This window comes from Vulpes vulpes, chromosome 9 (assembly GCF_048418805.1).
Source record: "Vulpes vulpes isolate BD-2025 chromosome 9, VulVul3, whole genome shotgun sequence".
NCBI classification, from domain to species: Eukaryota; Metazoa; Chordata; class Mammalia; order Carnivora; family Canidae; genus Vulpes; species Vulpes vulpes.
Window position 1 is genome coordinate 17,314,831 of NC_132788.1, and position 12,369 is coordinate 17,327,199.

Sequence of the window (12,369 nt, forward strand, 5' to 3'; positions counted from 1 at the left end):
TCTCTGAGATGGGGTGTGGGGGTGTGCTGGGGGACGTTCCACCAGCCAGGAACCGAGGACTCCTGGCTTCTGCTCTGAGCCACTCCAGGCTGCTGGGGTGGGGGTTGGTTGGTGGAGGGGGGTGGTGATGCCCCACCAAGACGCACCACTTCTTGCCTTCAAAAACAAGTAAAATGCCCCCGTCACTCTTGTGCCTTGCTGAGGAAGATGAGATCATAGCCATAAAGTATATGCAGCTCGAGCTTTAGAGAAACTATTTCCAGCATAGCTTGCTTTTCAGCTGAATTCCTGCTTCCAGGATCCCGACTTCAAGCAAAAAGCCCTTCTTTGGGGCTACAAATTAAACATACTTCTCAATAATTAGAGTCCCTGATGTATGATGAGCCCCCCCCCCACACACACACACAGAGGACTCATTCCTAAGATTATTCCCCTTCTGGAATAGCCTCCTCACAAGAAGGCTGTGAGAACAGAACCAAACTATATAAGGTCTTCAGTGCACAAATGGCCCTCCTCTAGGGATTGCTCAGTCATTCATGTGGAGTACTCTTCCACAGGTCCATCCATTTTTTCATTCATTCATTCATTCATTCATTCATTTGCAGTCCATCTTGCCACTGGGTACTGAGTACCTCCCATGTGCCAGGCCCTGGGCCCGCTCCATCATATAGGGTCAGCATGGTCCCTGTTCTTGCAGAGCTCACTGGATAGCCAGAGCCACAAAGACAACGCTGCCAGCATTGGTATTGGCGTTGGTATTCCAAGGCCAAGAGACTCTTGTTTTCAAACTGGCAGCCGCTAGAGAACCAAAACTTTCTGAATGCCAACAGCTCTTAGCACCGAAAAATGGCTGTCTAGATGTGGGGAACAGTCTCCGGCATAGGGTGGCTCTTGCTGAGCCCACTCGTTCAGCAATTCTTCTTTACTCAGGATGAGCCAAGCTTTATTATTGAATCCTCTTGCTATGATCCTCTGAAGTAAGTAAGTACTATTATGATCCCATTTTACAGAGGAGGAAACTGAGGTACACAGAGGTTTGCTAACCTGGACCTTGGTCACATGGATTGTAAGTGGCCAACCTGGGATTTGAACCCATGCCATCTGCCTCCAGACTCTGTTCCTTGACCACTCTCCTCTATTGCCCCCTCTTGGAGCTTTGCTGCACCCTGTCTTTCCCCCTCTATTCCCTTTGTTCTTGGAAGGAAGCCCAGAATCTCCCACTTGGCCCATAATGTCTGCATGATCTGGCTCTTCCTGCTTCTCGAGCTGTGACTCTCTACTCTTCGCTGCTGCTGCTCAAGGTTGAACTCCAGCTCAAGCCTCAAGCTCCTTCCTGCCGCAGGGCCTTTGCCTTCCTATGCACCGCCCTCACTTCCCACCCCTTTTTGGTGGGTAGCTGCAATGTCATTTCTTCAGAGAAACGTCCTGACCCCCAGGTTCCATTAGATTCCTGTTAGACAGAATCATAGCTCCTTGGTCCTTTCCTTGTTCTTATATGCTTGTAATGCATTATTTTGTAACTATTTGCTCAGACATTAGCTATAGTTCCCCCACCCCCATTCTACAAGTTCCTTGTCCTGTGGGCTGTACGGCACCTGTGTCCAGCATCCCAAGCACAGTTCCTGGCGTGTCTAGATGCTTAATAATTACCCTGTGAATGCCTGACAAACCTGCCACCTCTGTTTCTGATAGTCCTGTTTTCACGTAATAGCTCCTAACTCCATAAACATCAGCAGGAAGTAACCACTCAGGTTGGCCCCTGGCCCTGGGTCCCTTTTGCTTATTTATCTAACCTTCTCTGGCTTGTTTTCGTACAGAGAGATCTGACACAGAGTGCAGTGGTTCTTGGCATTTTCGAATCTGATCTTTCTCTTGGGGATTCACAGGACTTCACTTCATATGCAGAGTCCAAGATCTGGGAACCACATTCAAGCCCAGGAGGGCACAGCATCCCCTTCCCATTACCAGCCTCTTTTACTCAATTGCCTTATTTCTGGAAACTCCCATCTCTAGATCCTGAGGTAGCCACCCTGGGAGCCCCCTTCTTTTCCTCCGGTCATCTGGGCTGTGACCACATCCCGGTACGATCAGGTAGGCTGTTGGTTTCCTGAGATGCTTCAGTCCCTCCAAAACCCAGGATCTGTTGGGCCAGGGCTCCTGGAACTCTTGACTTCTCTTCTATCCCTCCAGACCTCTGTGCCTGACACCTGCCCCATCACTACTGAGGTGTCACCTTTCTTTATCCAGACAGATGCTCATGCTTTCCCTCCCTCCTAAACCTTTTCACCACGTATGCCTCTGGAATCTCTGAATTTATGGCGACCACGTTCCCCCTCACTCTTTTCCTTTACTCTACATTTAAAAAATTGAGACTTACACACCATAAAAGTCACCCTTTTAACATGTACAATTCAGTAATTTTTTAGTATTGAAATCACTAAAGGTTATGCAACCCTCACAAAGTTATGCAACCATCATCACTGACTAATTCCAGAACATTTTAATCACCCCCAAAGAAGCCCCAGAGCAGAACTCATTAACAGTTACTCCCCATTCCTACCTCTCCCAGTCCTTAGGAGCCACTAATCTACTCTCTATCTTTGTAGATTTGGCTATTCTGGGTGTTTCATATAAATGGAATCATACTGCAGTTGACCCTTGAACAACATGGAGGTTAAGGATGTCAATTCCCTGTGCAGTTGAAAATCTGTGCGTAACTTTTAAATCCTCCCAGATTTAACTACTAATAACCTACTGTTGCCTGGTATCATGACCTGAGCCCAAGGCAGGGGCTTAATTGACTGAGCCACCCAGGCACCCCAGTCTTTTTATTTTCTTGATGGTGTGGTTTGATGCACAAAAGGTTAACTTCAATGGACTCCATAGAACTTCAATGAAGTCCAATTTATCTATTTCTTCTTTTGTTGTCTATGTTTTTGGTGTCATATTCAAGAAATTATTGCCAAATCCAATGACATGAAGCTTTCCCTCTATGTTTCCTTCTAAGAGTCTTCCAATCTTATATTTATATCATTGATGCATTGTGGGTTAACTTTCTTGAAGATTTATTTATTTATTTTAGAGAAGGAGAGAAAGAGAGAGAAAGAGATCACAGGCAGGGGGAGGGGCAGGGGGAGAGAATCTCCAAGCAGACTCGCCAGAGTAGAGACCCTGACACGGGGCTCAATCTCACAACCCATGAGATCATGACCTGAGCAGAAACCAAAAGTCAGAGGCTTAATCAACTCAGCTACCCAGGCGCCCCCATTGTGAGTTAATTTTTATAAGTTGTGTTAGGCAAGGGTCCATTTTTATTCTTTTTCATGTAACTATCCAGTTGTTCCAACATCATTTGGTGAAAAGATTGCTTTCCCCATTGATACCACTTCACCTCTACCTCTTGCCATAACCAGAATCTCCCTGACTCTTGAGAAGCTGCTTCTCCTGAAGTTCTTCAAAGTGTGAATGCTCAGTCTCCCACCCCCAACATGATTCAGGGTTGGGAGGTAAGGTTGACTAGCACCCCATTCCCCATTGATGCTTCTCTACCATGACTCCTCAGCCAAAAATCTTGTCAAAATCTACATTTCATGAGGCTTACTCCATCTATCACTCCTTGCTCACTGAAGACATTGGTACTTGGCATGGAAACTTTCCCTTGTTCTAAGTCTTGACATCAACCCAGGGGTAAATCCATATGCATGGAGACGCTGCTTCCAACACTTCTCCTCCCTCCTCTCTAACCTCTTTTCTTTTATTTTTTTTAAAAGATTTTATTTATTTATTCATGAGAGACACACACAGAGAGAGGCAGAGACATAGATGGGGGAGAAGCAGTCTCTCCATGGGGAGCCTGATACAGGACTAGATCCCAAGACCCTATGATCACGACCTGAGCCAAAGGCAGAGGCTCAAGCAGTGAGCCAGGTGCCCCTCTAGCCTCTTTTCTGATGGCAACTTCTTGGACACTGTCATCACTAAAAACCATTCCATCCCTGAAATTTTAAATTTAAATCTTAAAGCAGCTATTCTCTTAACCTCTCCTTCCTTTGCTCTCACTTCATTACTCCCACTGCATCTCATTCTGAACTCCAATCCCGTGACCACTGTCTTTTCTCCTTACCTATTCTGATTTCCTTCTCTCTGATGTCTAGTTTCCTATGGATCTTTACTTCTACTCTTCACTTGCCACCATCCTCAATTCCTTCCTCCTTATCCTCATGTTGTGGCTGTTGGGCATAACTCCAATTTTGAAACACTGTCCCTGCTCCACTGTGTACCCATGCTGCTCTCCCCTCCCACTTATCTTCCCCTGAGAAGCAAGGGATGGGGAAAGTTATTGTGCTAAGTCAAAGAAGCCTGTCACAAAAGACCATATAGTATGATTCCTTTTATATTAAATGTCCAGAATAGGAAAATATATAGGGAGAGAAAATTGATTCATGGTCGCTGAGGGCTGGGGGGTGGGGTAGATGAGTGAATAGGGCAGACGGGGGTGATCACTAAAGAGTATGGGGTTTTTTTTGGTGGTGATAAAAATGTTTCAACATTGTGGTGATGGTTGTACATATCTGTAAATATACTTAAAAACATTGAATTTTATACTTTAAAAGCCATTAAATTGTGCATATTTAAATTATGCCATCCAATGTGGTGAACTGTGTGATATGTGAAACATATCTCAAAGCTGTTTAAAAAAAAAAACAGTCTAGGTAACATCAGGAAAATGATGGACTGGGAGGCTCATGCACTCTAAACCCAAACCAAACCAACCAACCAACAAAACAAACAAACAAAAATCCTCCACAGCTGGCTGAGTTAGGAGCTCTGGATAATAGTGAAGGATTGAGCTCAACCAAGTGAATGCTAACTCAAGAAAAAGTTGCCTTCAAATTGGTAAGAAATTTCATGGCATTTTCACCCCACACCCTCCCAAGCATAATTAAGTCTTGGTTTAGAGGAGACTGAAGCCCAGTTACTGACTTCCTTTCTCAAATCAGAGGGAGCCAAGTAGACCATATTACAGTATTCCAATCTGTCTAGGAGTTGTCTAAAGGACTGGTCTCTATTTTGTCTAACTCAGGTCTCAGGGAGGATAAGGAGTGGGTTGCTTATGAGAGCTGCAGGGAGACTACAGACCTGCAGATACTTGGGGCAAGAGTTTATGGATAGAGACAGATAAAAGATAATATAGGATCCAAAGAGAAGCTAGGGTGAGATTCTTGGGGAAATTAAGACATCTAAAAGAAATTGTGTAAATGAGGGAATTGAGAAAACTACATTCAGGTCCAGGAAAGACATGCTTAGAAAAGACCAGAGAAGATCTTAAGTTCTCATCTTGTGCTGATCTTTGGGCCCAGAGCATGCTCAGCTAATTAGTAAATGTTTTCTTTGGCATACAGCCAGTCTGCAAAAACTAGGAAAGGTGGTTGTTTCTTTCAAATACTCAATTTTCAGCAACAAAAAAAAATCACAAAGAATAAAAAAAACATAGCCATTCAAAGGAATAAAACAAGTGGACATAAACTGTCCCTGAGGATGTTCACACATCAGATTTGTTAGTTAAAGACCTTAAGATAACTGTCTTCAATATACTCAAAGAGCTAAAGGAAAACATGAGTGAAGAGCTAAAGAAAATCTTGGGGCATCTGGGTGGCTCAGTTGGTTAAGTGTCTGCCTTTAGCTTAGGTCATGATCCCAAGGTCCTGGGATTGAGCCCTGAATGGGGCTTCCTGCTCAGCAGGGAACCTGCTTCTCTCTCTCTCTCTCTCTCTCTCTCTCTCCAATAAATAAATAAATAATCTAAAAAAAATAACTAAGGAAAACACTATATGAACAAAATCAGAATATCAACAAAGTATAAAAATTATGAAAAGGAACAAAATAAATTCTAGAGCTCAAAAATGAAATAACTGCAATGATAAATTTACTAAAGGGATTCAATAGCACATTTGAGCAAGGAGAAAAAAAAGAATTGATGAATTTGAAGATAGGAACATTGAGATTATTGAATCTAGGAGCAGAAGCAAAAAGAAAAAAGATGAAAAAAAGTGAACAGAGCTTAAGAGATCCATAGGATACCATCAGGTAGGCCAATACATGCATTATGAGAGTTCAAGAAGGAAAAACAGAGCCGGGGGCAGAAAGAACATTTGAAAAAATAATGGCCAAAAACGTCCCAAATTCGATGAAATACATGGGTCTGCAAATGCAAAAAGCTCAAGAAATGCCAAGTAGAATAAACTTAAAGACACTTATACCAGGATTCCTGGGTGGCTCAGCGGTTTGGCACCTGCCTTCAGCCCAGGGCCTGATCCTGGAGACCTGGGATCGAGTCCCACATTGGGTTCCCTGCACGGAGCCTGCTTCTCCCTCTGCCTGTGTTTCTGCCTCTCTCTCTCTGTGTCTCTCATGAATAAATAAATAAAATCTTTAAAAAAAAAAAGGCACTCATATGAAGACACATAATGGAACTGTTGAAAGACAAAAAAAAATGAATCTTGAAAGCAGCAAGAGAAAAGGGACTTGACATATACAAGGTATCCTCTGTAAGACAGCTGATTTTTTAAAATGATATTTTAGTGTTTTTTAAAAAAGATTTTATTTATTTATTTGAGAGAAAGAGAGAGAGAGAGAGAGAATGAGCTGGGGGGGAAGGGCAGAGGGAGAGGGAGAAGCAGACTACTCGCTGATTGCAAAGCCGGATGTAGGCCTGGGTCCTAGGACTCTGAGATCATGACCTGAGCCAAAGGCAGCCACTTAACCAACTGAGCCACCCAGTCGCCCCCTGACAGTTGAGTTACAGAAGAAACTTTGGAGCCTGGTGCATTGGGAAAATATACGGTTGACCTTCAAACAGCAGGGAGGTTAGGTGCAGTGACCCCCATGCAGTAAAAAATTTGCATATAAATACTTTGACTTCCCCAAAACTTATGTACTAATAACCTACTGTCGACTGGAACCCTTACTGATAACATAAACAATTGGTTAATGAATATTTTGTACATTATCTATATTACATATTGTATTCTTACAATAAAGTAAGCTAGAGAAAAGAAAATATTATTTTTATTTTTTTTAAAGATTTTATTTATTTCTTCATAGAGACAGACAGAGAGAGGCAGAGACATGGGGAGAGGAAGAAGCAGGGACCCTAATGCAGGACTCTATCCCAAGACCTGGGATCACAACCTGAGCCAAAGGCAGACGCTCAACCGCTGAGCCACCCAGGTGCCCCCCCGCAAAAAAATCATAAAGAAGAGAAAAAAATCAACAAATAAGTAGGCCCATGTAGATCAAATCTATGTTGTTCAAGGGTTAACTGTATTTAAAAATTTTAAAGAAAAAACTGTCTATATCCAGCAAAACTGTCCTTCAAAAATGAGGAAGATATTAAGACATTCCCAGACAAACAAAAACTGAGTGAGAGCTCATTGCCATTAGAGATTTCCTGCAAGAAAGTCTTTCAGGTTGAAATTAAAGGACAGCAGATAGTAACTTGATGTTAGATGAAGATATAAAGATCTCAGGTAGAGGTAGATATATGGGCAAACATAAAAACCAGTATTATTACAATTTTTCTTTGAAACTCCACTTTTTTTTTTAAAAGTAGGATTTAAAAGTAATTCCAAATCTTTGCTAGTATACAGATATATAAAGATATAATTTGTGACATCAATTACATAAAGTAGGGGAGTGTAGCTATATAGGAGTAGAGTTCTTACATGCAATTGAAATTAAGTTGGTATCAATTCAAATTAGATCATAGTACTTTTAGGATGTTTTATGTGATGCTCATGATACCCACAAAATATACCTACATAACATACACAAAAAGAAGTTAGAAGGGAGTAAAAACATGTTGCTACAAACTCTTTCAAAAGGTTAAAGTGGAGGGAACACTTCCTAAGTCATTTTGCGAGGCTAACATTACCCTGATACCAAAACTAGAGAAAGGCACTATAAAAAAAGGAAGATTAAAGACCAATACTCTTCATGAATATTGATGTAAAAATCCTGGCAAACCACATCCAGAAGCATATTAACAGGATTATATAACATGACCAAGTAAGATTTATTCCTAGAACATAAGAGTGGTTCAACATATGAACATCAACAAATATAATACACCACATTGACAGAATGAAAGGAAAAAACCCACATGATTATCTCCCTCGATGCAGAAAAAGCATTTGACAAAACTCAACAACTTTCTTGATGAAAAAACACTCAACAAACTAGGAAGAGAAGGAAACATCCTCAATATGATAAAGGCCATGTATGAAATACTCATAGCTAATATCATACTCAAAAACTTTCCTCAAAAACCAAGAACAAGACAAATGTATTAGTTTGCCAGGGCTGTCATAGAAAACACCACAGACTGGTGGCTTAAGCAACAGAAACTTGCTTTTTTCACAATGAGGAGTTATTACTTAATGGTTACAGACTTTATGTTGGGGTAATAAATGTCTTGAAATACATAGAATGATAAATGCTCAACATTGTGACTGTAATGCCACTGAATTGTACTCTTAAAAGAGTTAAAATGGTAAATTTTATGCATATTTTAGCACACACACATACCCCATGCCCATCCAAGGAACTAGTGGTCTATAGAGCCCACTTTGGAAACACTGACCTCATCCATTCTCCTCACTGTATAGACCACTTGATCAGCCTGTGTAGACTACTTTCCATACTCTCAGCTGGCTCTGTTTTCTCCTACCCTACGGCCTTTGTACAAGCTGTTCTCTCTGCAAAGAGAGCCATTCTCTCTTGTCTCATGACACATATGGTTAACTTTTGCTTGTCCTTCAGATGTTGCTTAAATCACTGATTTTCCTTCAGTGAACCTTATCCTCTCCTATCCACATACAGTTTCTGCAATGCTACCACCATGTTAGTATGTATCGGGCCATTTTTATTTGCCATTTACTTGTGCTTATCTAACACTAGACTGTTTCCTTTATGGGAGAAAAACCACATGTGTCCTGTGAATTGCTGTGTCTGGCACCTAACACAGTGGCTGAGAAACAGCAGATGCTCAATTACCACTTAAAGAAGGAAGGAAATAAGGGAGGGAAGGGTGGACATTGACTGCCTAAAGATCACATCTCCACCTCCACTTTAATCTGTGCCTCACTTGAGTTCCAGGGACAGTGTTTGCTCCTCCCTCAATAGCATTTGCCAGTTTCTTTCTTCTGTTTTAGGTTTCTGTGCACATATTTCATCCTGTGAGGGTCCCAGTTGTTTCTGCATCCCCCACAGTACTTTGAATATAGTAGACACTTAACTAAATAAGCACATACATTAAAAATAGCATGTTGTAAATGGAATATTCTGACTTTATGTTTTCTTTCATATGTAAAGAGTAGGGAAGAACCACAAAGTCTCCCAAAATGCACTTGAGCCATCCTTTAGTTCTCAACTAAAAGATGTTGCTTTTATCCTCCTTTCATTTCAGATAACCAATTTGGAAATTGTCTTGGAATGTAAAAGTATCAGAATATAATTTCTTTTGTTATTTTAGGAAATTCTTCCTTTCCTTCTGTCACGTTTTGAATTGTAGATGTTTAACTTATCAAACAGAAGATGCCAGAACTGGTGGTGTTGACAGGGGGTGGGGCATGCAGGCAGTGGCAGAGAGAGCTCCAGAGCTGAATTTTCTAGCAGTTACATTTCCTAAGAGTCAGAGACTGGAAGACTGGCCCCTAAGCCAACCACTCATTTTACCCAAAGGTTCTGCTAGACCTCCAGCCAGAAGCTGGGGGCTTGGTCCACTTTACTCCAAGGACAACAAAGTCTTCTCTCTGGGAGCCCCAGCTTGTTGGTCTCAACAACCAACTGTTGACCTAATAAGCCCACTGCTTCAGCCATATGTTGTATGTATTGACTCACTTCATCCACAGTATGGAAAGGTCCAGATAAGCTATGAAATAGTGGCATTTGCCAGGTTCATTTGGTGCCATGTCGTCCTCAGAAGGTTGATCATTCTGTCTGTCATCATGGAAGTGAGCACTGTATGTAGAGCCCATGAGAGCTGCACTACCCATGCACTGCCCATGAGAGCTGCTACTGCTACTGGTTCTGCCCACGTATCTACACATGGGAGGAAATAGGAATTCTTCTGCAGAGGGGGAAATCAGGACCCCACAAAAGAAAGAAACTTCCTAAGTTTGTTAGATGGCCTGTCTGAACTGAAATCAGTAATGCTAATCCCAGTCCAGGACTCTAGTAGTGAGAAATGTGCCAAGGAGCCCTTTCTGGGGAAGTTAGAGAAATGTTTGATGCTCAGACACAAGCACGTAGAAATGCCACGAGTCATGGCCTCAAATCATATGAAGGTAAAGAAATCAGAAATATGTCCTCCACACCAATTCTCTTAAATTCTCCAGGGCCCAGTTCTTATCCCTGAGAACTTCTCATTCTCTCTGTCTCTCTGTCTGTCTGTCTGTCTGGTCCTTATGGAAAGTCCCTGCCTCCCATCAACCAGGGAGAAGAGCCCCTATCACTTACCCAGAGCAGTGTGGGAGCCATTGGGTGGTGGCTGTAGGGAGGTGAGAAATCTTGGCAGGTTTCTGGGGGCTGGACAAGGTGAGGAGCAAGTTGCCTCCAGGATGCCCCACAGTTTGGGCCCTTAAGGCAACCAGGGTCTGCCAGTATTGAGAGTATGGGAGTTTTAGGGGAGGTTCCTGGAGTGCCAGGAGAGGAGGCAGCAGTTGGCCGTTGGGGAGGCAGTTAGGGAAGTTCCAACAAGTTCCAGGGAGGAGCTAACATGCAGGGTGGATAAGAATAGGAAAAAGAAGAATGGATGGGTTTTCTGGCATTCCCTCTTCCAAGGATTCTAAGGTAAAAGCAGAAATCAGAGATGGTTCTCTTACCATTTCCATTTCTCTCCTACCTTTTAAGATATGCTGTAAGACAGGGAGAAGAGACACCAGGGATGCACAGAGAAAGTTGTGGAAGAATAAAGAGAGAAACCATTGGGCCTAGAGTCCCAGAAAGAGACAAAGTAGCAAGCAAAACTCACATAGATGCTGAGAGGAGAGAGGTGGGATTGGGAACTTTGCTTGGGGTGAAGGAAGAGCCCCTTCTCTAATGAGGGTGGCCTGGAGCCTCAGAAGAATGCAGAGGAACAACAACACTTGTTCAAGCCCAGGATCTGCCAAGACTGCAGAGACCACTTTCAGCAGGTAATGTTCTACCAATATGGCCAGTGTATCGGATGCTCCTGTAACAGGTGATCAAGCCCAGGGCAAGTCCCTGGCTTTCAGGACTTGGGTTTCCTGCTGTTTTAAATGACCACATCTGGGACCAGAACCTTGATTTCCTTCTGGAAAATTCTTCCCAGGAAATTCAAGGAGTCAGTGGAAATCCAAACATCCTAGATGAATTAAGTCAGAATCACTGAAGTTAAGCTCTAGGCATCAGTACTTTTTTAATGAATTAATTGGTCAGTTAATTAATTTGAAGTAGACTCCATGTCCAGTGTTGTGCCCAATGTGGAGCCTGAACTTACGATCCTGAGATCAGACCTGAGCTGAGATCAAGAGTCTGATACCCAACTGACTGAGCCACTTAGGGGCCCTGACATCAGTATTTTAAAAGTGCTTCTCATAGGATTCTAATAAGCAGCCAGGCCTGAGAAACTCTGATTTATTTTTTTTCTTAAATATTTGATTTATTTATTCATGAGAGACGCAGAGAGAGGCAGAGACATAGGCAGAGGGAGAAAAAGGCTCCCTGCGGGGAACTCAAAGAGAGACTCAATCCCAGAACCATGACCTAAGCTGAAGGCAAACACTCAGCCACTGAGCCACCCAGGGGCCCTGAAATTCTCTGCTTTAAACATAGATTGGTGACAGACATTTGCCAGATGCTGAAGGTACAATCATGAACAAGATTCAGACCCTGATTCTGATGAGCTCTCAGCTGAGCAATAAACATACATCAAAACAAACCACAATGACAAAATCACCAACAGTGTGTGCTGAGCTCAGCCATGGAACCATCCCTTAGGCAAAGAGGAAGGTGTATTAATTATGTGTTTTATTTTATGCATTTTATGATGGTTTGACATCTTGAGGGCCTTGCTGGTTGAGGAGAGATGGTCCCTTGCTTCCTGGGCACAGGAATTCTTTTTTTTTTTTTTTTTTTAAGATTGATTGATTGATTGATTTATGATAGACAGAGAGAGAGAGAAGCAGAGACACAGGAGGAGGGAGAAGCAGGATCCACGCTGGGAGCCCGACGTGGGACTCGATCCCGGGACTCCAGGATCGTGCCCTGGCCCAAAGGCTGGCACTAAACCGCTGAGCCACCCAGGGATCCCTGGGCTAGGTGATTCTTAGAGATAGTGAATTCACC

At 42.7% G+C, this 12,369-nt stretch overlaps 1 protein-coding gene across 2 annotated transcripts in view; it reads right to left on the reverse strand.

The window, feature by feature from the left end:
- PEBP4 (phosphatidylethanolamine binding protein 4) overlaps positions 1 to 12,369 on the reverse strand; it is a 248,843-nt gene that overhangs the window by 202,321 nt on the left and 34,153 nt on the right. The window lies entirely within an intron of this gene.